The sequence below is a fragment of the Saccostrea echinata genome, unplaced genomic scaffold (genome assembly GCF_033153115.1).
Source record: "Saccostrea echinata isolate AGI-Se365-2 ecotype Australia unplaced genomic scaffold, CSIRO_AGI_Sech_v1 ptg000052l, whole genome shotgun sequence".
NCBI lineage: Eukaryota > Metazoa > Mollusca > Bivalvia > Ostreida > Ostreidae > Saccostrea > Saccostrea echinata.
Genome location: NW_026889801.1, coordinates 8,173,844 through 8,186,814, shown reverse-complemented (window position 1 = coordinate 8,186,814; position 12,971 = coordinate 8,173,844). Strand labels below are relative to the sequence as shown.

Below are 12,971 nucleotides of genomic sequence, written 5' to 3'. Positions count from 1 at the left end.
ATATATATATATATATATATATATATATATATATATATATATATATATATATGACATAGTCGTATACGATACATTGTAAATGTGCTGTCTACTTTTTTTCCCGAGTGAAGTGACGTTTCATTAGAATTCAAGTCACCGAAATATTAATTCAATAACAATATTTTATCACTTTACCCATTGTGTTGATTTTCCCTCCTACCTCTATTCACCACATTTTGTGTTTTTCTTAAGCTCTACTCAATTTTTTGTTTAAAGTGTTTTTATAGGCTCTAGACACTTAAGACTTTTTCATGAATTGTATAGGCTCTAGTGAAATGTTAGGTGTGCTTTTGACCTCACCTGCTGCCATTCGTCGGGTTTTGTGTAAATACACCTATCCTAGTTGTTTTGATGCAAACTTTATAGATAATCAAATATGTGACGCACGTTTGTTCATATGTTACGGTAATCAACTAATTTTATCGTGACATCCATTTTGTTACACTACGGAAGCCAATTTAGGATCTATCAAAAATATTTTTGAATTCAATATAACGAATTGTTGAAATTCATTTTGATATACCGAAATTGTAAACAAATTAAATATTCACATTGTGAAGTCCATTTTGATACACTGGAACTGTAATTTAAATATTTACATTGTGAAATCCTTTTTGATATACTGGGGCTGTGATTTACAAAAGTATGCATGGAATGTAAAGATAACGGGCAGAAATCTTGCGCAAAATCCAATCAAGCAATAAATGTATGAGTACAGCAAACACAGACCTCTATAGATTTTTTTTTTTCAGATAAGGTCATTGTATACTGAAGATTCCTTATTTTTTGCGAGTACTTATTTTCGCGAAATGACCTCTGCATGAAAAGTCGGGTTTACTTTTACCTTAAATGCAATTCAAATGCTGCGGTTATTTAATGTTTAACTGCATAGTATAACATATTGTGGGATCGTAAACGTTAGAAAATAATTAGCATTTAATACGAGTTTAATAGAAAATTAAAAGAACAAATTTAATAAAGTTTGGAAAATTGTAAACTTACTAATACATTCAGATTTAAGTCTTCCGTAAACAAATGTTATACCTTTAGTATGTAAAATGTATAATTATTATTAAACATGCACATAAAATAAAGTTTTATGTTTATATTATATTGTTTGGTTAATAAAATTTAATGTAGAGTTTTACCTCATTATTTGTTCTTGTTTTATTCACACTTTACCTTGTAATACATCGCAAAACTGAATTATATACGGAAAATCGTAAACTTACTAATACGTTCAAATTTTACTCTTTCATAAACTAATATTATATCTCTTGTATATGTGATGAAAATATATGGATTAAACCTGAAATATCAAAGATTTATGGTTGTTTTAGATAAAATTTAATATAATTATTTCATCATTCACGATTCTTTTTTACTATATATATATATATATATATATATATATATATATATATATATATATATATATATATATATATATATATATATATATATATATATATATATATATGTGTGTGTGTGTGTGTGTGTGTGTGTGTGTGTGTGTGTGTGTCTGGCTTTATAATTGTGTTTTCTGCAATTATTTTACAATCACACACAAATCCACTTCTCATTCAATTTTATTACATATTATCTCAATGGTGTACAAACAATGAATTCTAACAAAGTATAAAATATTTCAGAATTTATGCCTAAATGACAGAATTTAAAATTTAAAAATTTACAATGTCAAATTAATGCTTTTATTTAAATTTTTACATACTAGTAGTAAGTACTAAAAATACTGAAGTAAATGAGAGAATTTTGAATTTTTCAAAACACTTTTAAATGGAATTCAAGTTTTAAATTACCCTGACAACAATGGGTCACCAAATAATTCATGTCCAAACAAATCAATAACAATAACTAAAAAAATAGAATTGTATGTAAAATTTAAATCTATTGGCAATAAATCAGAACAATAGGTCAAAAATGCAGTCTATCTGGACTCCAAAAGAATGCAAAATCTGCGATTGAAACTGCCCCTATAAAAACTACTGCATGGGTTTGTAAATTATACTAAAACTACACTTAATACATGTGATTTCAAAAAAATTTCTAATGTTTTCAATTATTGAAAAGTGCTTGGGCAAAAGAGAAAAGTACATTATGACCAGACAAATCAGTAAACATTTTGGAGACAAATGATTAAAAATTTTGGAATATATAAAGGAATTCATTTATTTAATTGACACAAACATTGCAAGGCAAACAGCAAATGATTGTGTATCAAGATCTAGAGGAATGGTACATTTATAACATTGAACATCCTTTGCTGTTTCATTTTTAAGAATGTCAATAAACAAAACAGTCAATAAAGAAAACAGGTAGATAGGTACAAGATTACTGTATTAAAAACTACATATATCCTATTAAAAGCAATTTCAGATTGGAATTCGAAAATGAAACATAAAATTACTTTTCAGTAAATATTCTTCTAGTCTTGATTTTGATAACGATATTTTCAGTAAATAATCTTCTAGTCTTTGCCGTAAAATTTCAAGAATAAGCTCCGAAACGTACATACAAAAAGGCCTGCACAAACATATGTACAAGTACATGTTACAAAATTTTTTAGCCTTACTCTTTAATCTTAATGCAAAAAATTCTGGTCTTAAACTCTTTACTTCAAATGAAAGGAAACAAATTAATTTCTTACTCTTGCAATATAATATACATAAAATCACTATTTACCCTATTTACTCAGAAATGTCTTTATCTGGTCTGTTTAGTCTATTTTTTACATCTAAGACAAACTAAGCCACTGACAGAGAAGCCTCACTCGCCCACAAGCAACAGCAAAAGGATCGGTCTTAGACACCACCTTTCTCTTACTCGGGTATCAAGATCTGCAACTTACTGCCATCAAAGCTCTTTCAGACTACCCTTGCATTGTCTCCTATTTCTTTTCACAATAATTGTCCATACACTAATTATTTAAGTCAAACTTGTACATAAATGTAATTTATAAATCAAGATGAAAAATGTATGTGCATGTGTACTATACAAAATAAGCGAATCGATCTTCAAACAATAAAAAATATGACTGAGTTTTAATCTGTAATCAAGCATCAGAAAACACTTTAACTGTCAAAAATACAACACTAGGTATATTTTTCTTATATAACATTTGAATGTGTCAATTCAAGTTAAGTAAAAAAAGCATCACAATTATGCAAAACAGTAGACTTAGATATTATTTCTAATAGCCCATTTCTGTTCAATCGCTACATCATTAGGTTTGTCTCTTTTGGATTCCTTATTTATCCTAATTCTTCTGATGCTCTGCCTTTTAGACAGCTTTGATTTGTGAGTGGCACTTTTGGTGTCTAGTTCTTCGAATACCTTTTAACATTCATCAGAACGCCACTTTCTTTGGTACATCACCATTCTTTGCTTTAATGGAATCAGCTTTTCCAATCGGCGTTTCTTCGTCTTGTATGGATTGAAAGTATATGTGTATTGCACCTAAAATATGACATTGCAGCAAAAATTAGCAAAAGTTAAGAATGTCTGAAATCTTTAGTAAGATACACTATTTAATAAATGATTATTAAGATTCTTTTTTCAAAACTTGAGATTACAATCACACATATATCAAATATTCAAGGTTGTAAAGTAAACCCACAGCTAGAGTAACATATACCCTTTATTGACTGTGAGCAAATTAACATTTACATTTATTTAATTCTAGACATTAACAATGAAAAAATATAATTATAAAAAATTTTGAGCTCTGTGTCCAAGTCTTTTTGAATTTTGCACTTGGTTGATCTCTTTCAGAAGTTAACAATTCTTTTCTTCCACTATCATCATATGAGCAATGTTTGAATTTTTGGTTTGCAAATCAAATAAAAAATTACATGATTAAATTAAAGTATTTTTATATAAATGATACCATCATTCACCAGATGTATTAAATATCATACAATTATGGACTCTTTTGGTGTTGAATGTGGTTTGATATTCACCACTCACCAGAAAAATATCAATATTGACTGAGACGAAGCCGAGGTCAATACTGATATTTTTCTGGTGATTAAAAAAACTATATTCAACACCATAAGAGTCCATAATTATTGTTTTGTTATATAGTCCAGATTTGAATAAATAAGATATTGAAGGCTGCATGACGACACCATTTTCATTTAAGAACTTCCGTCATTGAAAATAGAAAAAAATGTTCAGATTACAATTTGTAACTTCCGTGTTTTCCTTTCCGAGTTACGCTATGTGGAATATGTCCAAATAATCCTGCGATAGGTTTAATGTATAACATTTTTCCTGCTCAGATACACAGCTGGCTGCGGCCGTTGCAACCATTGTTTACAATGTTGTTTGAGGTGTTGATTGTGACGTCACAATGCCGCTGCATGCGCACTGACCCTCCGGTAAATAAGGCCTCAAATCCGGTGATTATGTAGTGTTATGAACTGTTTGCGCTTGTATAGATTATGTAAGGACTTTAAATAGACTATATAATAATAAAGTATGTTTAACATACATTTAAATATTATTATATAAACTTTACATTTTTTATTCTAGATTAAAGATATGCTTTATACTGACCTCTAACAAATGCTCAGCAAGCTAGATAGATGCCTACGACGTACTGGCATATATGTTCAGTCATTCTTTGTTTCCATCTGATGAAGGTCTGCAACACATGATCTCATCATATCAAATTACCTGAATTCCATTTAAAGAACAGTACTATAAATTTTATTCCACAGAAAATATTCTACATAATCCATAAACTAATACTTTTACCTTTAACATAACCATTCCAGCATTTGAAATTGAATGTGATCCAAAAATAAATTACTAAGTAATGATATATGCATGTTCTATATCAACATTTCTTATCCACTAGATGGCTATTTCTATCATAGCTTAATTGTTGGTAGATTGTTTATTTTCTCTTATCTTTCAGTAAAAATTTAATAAATACTTCAAACCAACAAAGGATCCAAAGGCCACATCACTCACCTGAGCAACCATGGCCATAACTTTGACCAAAACAAAAAAAGGGGGGAGGGGGGGGGTGGGTCAGGAGCACCTCATGGGGTCATATGTCTAGATCTTTATAACACTTGAAATGCCACACAAGTTGTGTGGTGTATCAAGTGTTTTTAAGATCTGACAATTGCAAGGAACAAGAATATATGATTTAGTGTAGCCCCACCCTACTTTCGGGTGATCAGCATGTCATAGTACAATTTTCATATGATATGTATTCATATCAATACACAATATTTAAGGTGCCAAGTAGAGTTTGGTCATCTGATATCCTGTTCAACTATGTCTGACACACATGTACAGATATTTAATCACATATCATGGAAAACAATAAGTTACGATGATTTGAACAAACTAAAAGCTACTTTAATTGAGGATGCTTCAACATAAGTTTCAATTTTTCTGGATAAATGATTCAAGATTTTCTTTTAAATTGCCAATACATTTTCATTACATTTGAATCATCTCCCCTTGAAAATGTTACTAGTTTTTTTATGGTTAGATAGAAAGACATTTTCATTAAATTTAAATCATCTCCCCTTGAAAATGTTACTAGTTTTTTTATGGTTAGATAGAAAGACAGATGGAAGACGACAAAATGTGATCAGGAAAACTCGCTTAAGCTTTCAGCTCTTGTGAGCTTAAAAGTACATGTTATTAATTTTTTTCTTACTTCAACGTTTGGTTTCCACCATCAGATTTCAGTTTCCATTCAAGCTTTTGTGAATTGTCATGGGGATATCCATCATGCGCAGAAGTCTGAAAGTATACATTCACAGATTAACATATCAATTACAAATAAAACATCCTGATTATGCCTTTAAATGAAATCATTTGAGCCCAGACACAATGATAGTACATCATTTAGCTTTATCATAATACATATTGCTTTATTATAATTGCAGCTTTAACAAAACAAGAAATCTGTGAGCCAATCATGAATGCTCAATATCGATATAACCCCCCAACCCACCCACCCCCTTTTGATGTGAATACACAAGTCAGTTAAAAATAACTGTGCTATCATTATGATCATTTGACAAGAAGTTGACATAACATTTAAACAAAAATGAATCCCAGTAATGTATTCCAGAGTTAGTTACGATACTTGTACAGGTCAGTATACATTATTACAATGTATATGGGAATAACATATATACATATACTGCAAAACTCCTTTATAGCAAATTTCAAGGGACCAAAGAAAGATCTTCGCTATAATCTTAATTCATTATATGTTTAATATAGTGAATTCATAAGAAATCCTTTACCGAATTTGTTATAAAACAGTCAGCTGACAGTACTTCAAACTATTGTATGTTATATAATCGATATCACCCTCAGTTACAAAAATTTTCAATACAACCTTTTCACTTCCTTAGATGCACAATTAAAGAATTTAGTGTACAATATTTAGATTTGAACATTTAAATATTATCTAACCAATGCATTTGAAATGTCAGAGAATAATGAAACCTGCCATATATATTCATCCTTTAGCTTCATAATCATATCCATGCTACCAGATACATCTGTAACAAATTAAAAATAGAACCGATGAAATAAAGATTTTATTTCCAGAACAATTTTTTTTAATTGTGGCAAATATATATGATTTACATACATGGTGACTCACAAACATATGGTGTATTTATTGATGACTCGGGTGTCCACAACTCAAATTTATTGTCAACATGAACAATATCATTAAAGGATCCATTAAATTTCTGAGTTAACAATGCTAATGTAGTGTCATCTGCATCTTCATCGAACTCCTCATCATGATCTAAAAATCTTATGTATATTTAATGAAATTTGTAATGAAAAATATTTGTTATACTTAAATGAAAAAAAATGCATTAAAATATCTTAAAATTACTTCATTATAGCCATAAATTTGTTATATATAGCCATGTTCTTTACATACAGCGATTTTCTATAGGTTTATATAAGGACTTTGCTGAACATGAATAAAAGTTCGCTATCTGTATCTATGTTTGTTAAATTTGAGTTTTGCTGTATATAGGAAATAGAATTTCAAGCATCTGCAATTAGCAGTTGCTGAGAACTGTGACGGAAATTCATTATGGACAAAAACATGCATGCACAGATAGACAGACAAAAACGGTATTATACTGCCCTCTCATTCTGAAGGGACCTAGCCGGAGTACAATTATTCGGCCTATAAAAAATGTTTTGTTTGGTAATGAATTCTAGCATTCTTTTAATTTCAGCTATAGAAATAATGAAATAAAACTTTTGCACATTAATTCTATTTGAGTAATACAGTACATTTGTGTATCTCTATAATCGCAAAACCCCCTTACTCCTTCACTTTCGGGAAACTGTGAGCTGTTAGTAAACAAATGCGATTGTGATGTCATTTTCTACATGCAGAAAAACTACAAAATCAAATGCCGAGAAATTAGTACAGTCAAGTTCAAAAATGCGATAAAAAAATATTAAATAACAATTACATTTGATCTATTGTATCTATCATATTTTATGTGAAATCAGCGAATACTTTTTCCTTTATCAGTGAGTGTTTATGCACTATTCCATGCGCTATTCCTCCGACATGTGCGTTAATAGCGAGTGCAGCGAGGCGGCGCAAAGCACCGCTCACGTAGCGAGCTCCATAGACAACGTGTACGAACGGAGGAAATTCGGGTTGAAATCTGCACATTGTTCAAAGAAATTTTTATCGTCCCACATGAAAATATTCCATACTCCCAATAATCCTTTGCGGTGCATAGCAACATGGTGGCATAAGCATAGCAACAACTTACTTGATAAAATTAATAAATAACGAATTAATTCAATTTCTATGTGCCGTAATTACCCACAAAACTATCGCTTGCGTCCTTGGTAAACACGACTTTGTATGTGATGTCATATTTTTGTCACTTCACTGACTCGGGTATTTCCAATTTTGTCGGAAATATCCGAGAAGTGTAATAAGCAGAATATAAAACGACATTTGAGATGTGTTGAGTTTAAGAAAATGAACTGCGCTCGCCCTAACGGTTTCACCGTCGGACATATTATGCTCATTTTTACATGTCAGTCATTTTTATGAAGGTTTTAGCCAAAGGATTATTATGACATACCATATTGAATAGTTATACGGCTAAAAATATTTTATTTTTCGTCTCAAATTGCACCAATATGCTACGTTGGATATAACATAGTGTGACGTTCATTATATATACGAGTAATCTATAGATATTGAAGGTCATCATGGTCATGTTGCACGTTTTTTAGTGTTGATGTAGCTGCAGAACTGTAGCTCTCCGAAAAAACATATATTGACAGACCGGAGACTGGTCGTCCATCCCAATTGTTTCAGACCAGCGAGCTAGATTTTGCAGCTAGTGTTGATGTACATGTAAATAATGACTTTTTCTCCATCTTTTTTTCTTAAACAGTATGTTTACCTGCTTGAGCATGTTGAGGTGCCCTTTTCTTCCCTTTCTAAAATGTCTTGCATTTTCCCCAATAATTTCATCGATGTATGAATCCGATGGTTCTGGTGAATCGAAACTATTCCATAAGCATGATAAGGATCCATCCTCCTCACTAATTTCCGATACTTGGCCTGTCCGACATGTTTGGTGCTGTTTGGCGGGCTCGGAATATTCGCGATGCTGCTGCCTGATTTTGATTGGCTAATTTATAATTATGTATCGCGTGCGCGTAGAGGGAAAAATCATTTTACATTAGATAGGCCTATTTGATTTTTTTATTATTATTTCTTAAACTTTAAAAGGAAAGAAAATTAAAAAAAAAAAATTGATTTAAATTTTTTGGAAGGGCAGATAACTCTATTATAAAAAAAAAAAAAAAAAAAAAAAAAAACTGAGCCTGAGGTGTAAATGACATATTGATGATTTTTTCCCCTAATATTTAATTAGATATGTTAAGTAAATTAGATTTAAGTCGTCTTTAAGAATTTTAAATATATGAGCATTTATAGATAAATACAATAGTAAATAACAATCTATGATTATTAAGAGTGTAGCACAGTCCAATTTTTACAAAATTCGATATTTGCAAATACAGCAGCGATCACAGTATAAAGTAAAATCTCTTTCGAATTAAATCTCTCTCTCTCTCTCTCTCTCTCTCTCTCTCTCTCTCTCTCATGATATTCTCCTGAATCAAACGTTATATCAAAAATTCAAATATCTTTATTCATTAGGTTCATAATAAAATTGTTGAAAAATTCAGGGTGGGGCACCTGTTTTTAAAGTATGTTCTACCAATATTTTTGATGACAGTGGTCTAATCGCCAGAGTACTTGAATAAGTAGTAAGTCTTGCGTCATTCTCGAATTAATTTTTGTACGTTCAAAGATCTGATTGAATTAATATTTTATGCAATGCGTTAAGTAAAGGCTGAGAGAGAGAGAGAGAGAGAGAGAGAGAGAGAGAGAGAGAGAGAGATGATCCTTTGAAACTGGACAATTTTGGCTACCAAACGGGATCGAGTAGGTTTTAGAATAAACAGCATCAAAGTAAACAGAACAATTTGATCCAGTTTCATAATACATTTTTTTCGACAAATCTAGATCTAGTACTACTGTACTAATAATATACATTGTCAATATTAAATTATTTCAGAGTTAATAAAAAGCCAAACAAAAGCGATATATATATAGGATGCTTTAATGTAAATGTTTTGTCTTTTTGCAATAATAAATATGTAAACAATATTTATTCTGTATAAAATAAAAAAAAATATTGACACATTATTTATCACATATATAAAATACCAAAAACATACTTAAACTTAAAGTATAAGCGGATTTACTTTTACATGTCGATTTTCATAAACGAAACGTATAATTTCTTATATTAAACTATATTATTCTCGATGTTTTTTGCATTAAATCTAATTATGTAGTAAAAATGTAGTAAATTATATCACAATATATTTTATATATAATGTAACGTTATACATAAATTAAATTCAAAACAAGAAATTTAATTAAGTAAACAAATTTATTAAATCATATTAAACGCAACTTTTCATGCAGTGGACTCTTTGACGTCATATCGCGAGAACAATAACTCGCGAGTGGACGGTTGATCAAGAGATTTTACATTGATTTCAGCCCCATAAAAATAAAAGCGAGTACATTTATTTCGCGAGTGGTGCTTCTCGCGTAATTACGCAATAATAATTCCTCGCGTAGATTTAGGAATCTACAGTACGTTTCGACTATAAAACACATATTTAAACAAGCTTCTTGAAAGCCTTGTATCACTAAGTTATCTATCAATAGCCTGATTCTTTTTAGAAATTGATCGTGAACAGAACATGTTCTTGCGTATCGAATCCACTGGGATTTATAAATCAAATATGCAGGTGATAATGGTATATTGCTACATAAAGGAAGCTGACGATAGAAAAATTGAAATCATTACATTTATCATGAAGTGAAGTTGTTTGTGTGCGAGTAATATCTTTTTCTAGATATCTATGTGTTTATGATATGATTTGATCAGAATAATATGTTGAAGGTGCGACCATTAGGGCGAGAACAGTTACCTATTCAGTTTTAATTTAGATCGGATTCTTCTAAACGCACGTGACATTTAATACGTCTAGATAATAACGTCACATGACGTCGTATGTAAGTTGCATTACCAAAAACGAAGTCTGAACATTGCTAGTTTTAAGGGGATGAAGGGCACATGGTCACATGACTCTGTTTAACTACGTCATAGTCTCCGTTTATGTAAGTGCAAAACGTGTAAAACATCATTTCTTGTATAATTTTTTGCCAATTTTTTTCTTTAATTGACATCTAATAGCGAGCGCAGCTAGCTCTAAAGACAACGCCTGGGCGAAGAGAAAATTCGGAATTAAACATTGATCCAAACGAGTTTTTTTTTTTCTGCAGTAACTTTTAGACCAACAATGCATCGCTTGTTGAAGATACGTTCTCGCGAGAATAACAACAAAAGTTTAACAAAAATAAACTTGCCTTAATCTAATGGATATATTGGAGATAAATAGTAGATAAAACGTTCTTGTTAAAGTCACAATGTTCAGGCTTCGGTTTGGTAATGCAACTTAAATACGACGTCATGTGACGTCAGAATATAGAACGCACCAAATGTCACGTGCAGTTTGACGATCGAGTCCGATCTAAATTATCTGCGCTCGCCCTAACGGTCACACCGTCAACATATTATTTAAAAAAAAAAAATGAAAAGTTTAACATTCTTGTATACGTTAGCTGCGCTCGCTATTATCATATTTTGTTCAATAAACAACAAACGATTTTCTTTCTAATTTTGATGAATGAGGAGGCATAAGGTTTGTTAATTTCTTACCCAAGATTACGCTTAATCACATTTTCGTGCATTACATTGAAGAAAAACAAAATAGGCGTCATATGTTTCAAAGAATTTCGACTAGACAAAAATGTGTGAAACTCCTACTTGTGTCGTAAAATACAAATTAGCTGAGTACATTTATTTATAAGACATTCATTCTTAGCATTTTCATCTGCACATTTTGCATACTTTTATAAATTTTGTAATTGTCAAAATTATTATAAATTTTACTCCAGGAAATATGGCTGGTACATATTCATGCATGCACATCATTACTTTTTACTCTGGTCATTCTTGTTGAACTTGTAATCTATTTAATCTCTACAGAACATGCTGCTTGGTATCAAACTAAATAAAATATTTCTAATCTGTTAGAAAACAAATTATGATATAATTTGTTTGTATTAATTTTACACATTCTTATGTTGAGCAAATTTAATATCTATTATGAAATGCACATTTTCATAGAATTGCTTTACGGTTTTTTCCCTTAAAACCTACCCCTCCCTTCTCTTTTGCCACCATTAAATGCAAAATTATTAATGCTGTTACAAACAGCATGAATTGCTGTTAATTTATGTAAGTAATGAGAACACTGTAGATTAATTTTTGAACATTTTACCAAGCGGTATCAGCTTGAAAATGTAACGCGTTACACGCATAAGATATCATATATTTGCGCTATACAAGATTAAATTTTGCCTATAATTTATTAAAATATTATTTTCTGACTGGAATCCGGTAGTTCTATTCAACAGCTTTCGATTCATACCAAAATAACCTATATAGCGAACATTGTATTGAAGATATTGATAAGTTTTATAGGTGTTGTATTAAATTTATAAAATAACACCAACATCGCGCACGTCTTCGCGTTTACTATCTACGATATGTTACATGTAGTAAAACCGCTACCTGTATCTTGAAATCAGGGTACTCATTATGTAGCCTTCATCGTCTTCATGATTTCTCAAGATTGGTCTTGGTTATTTCAGCTATTGCTGACTCTCATTATTTGTCTTCAACTCTCCGCAATCGTTGGCCACGGTCTCAACTAAGTGGATTGATTAATTTCAATTATTAGGACGAATGTAATATATCCCACCGAAGCATATATCAAAGCAGTTATGCGCAGAGTTTCTCGTAAATCTGTATTTCTAGGTTCTGATAATTAGAAAATACTGCTTAATCGTGATATTGCCTGATCTGCCAGAGCTATTGATGCAGGTGCTCTTTGTCTAAATTCTTTTACTTATGCAATGAATTGTAATGAAATGTTTCCTCGGTAGAATTTTCTTCTATGAGGATATAATGAATTTCCTTTAGTACTAACTAGGAAAAATTTGTAAGTCACCTAATACACACTGTGCTTGACGACGTAATGATACCGCTGAAACTAGACATTTTGCTTCTTCTGTCCAGCCTTTTACTATAGCGCAGACCCGAAATACAGTTTGAAGTCAATTTGATCCGTCATATGTAGCAGGTGTGATCGATTATATGATCTTTTTTTTAGTGTTTTCTGTCCCACTAGATGTCTTTTGTTGTTTTGTAATC

The 12,971-nt window shown here is 30.8% G+C and overlaps 1 long non-coding RNA gene across 2 annotated transcripts; it reads right to left on the bottom strand.

Annotated features, from left to right (window-relative positions):
• Positions 1-3,252: 3,252 nt before the first annotated feature.
• On the bottom strand, positions 3,253-5,822 carry LOC133204074 (uncharacterized). 2 transcript variants are annotated; one of them, XR_009723531.1, is made up of 3 exons: positions 5,741-5,822; positions 4,618-4,737; positions 3,253-3,516 (listed from the first exon to the last, which is right to left on the bottom strand). It is a non-coding gene; the product is annotated as an uncharacterized LOC133204074 (long non-coding RNA). The 2 variants fall into 2 exon arrangements; XR_009723530.1 differs by having other exon boundaries at positions 4,618-4,705; positions 5,741-5,821.
• Positions 5,823-12,971: the final 7,149 nt, after the last annotated feature.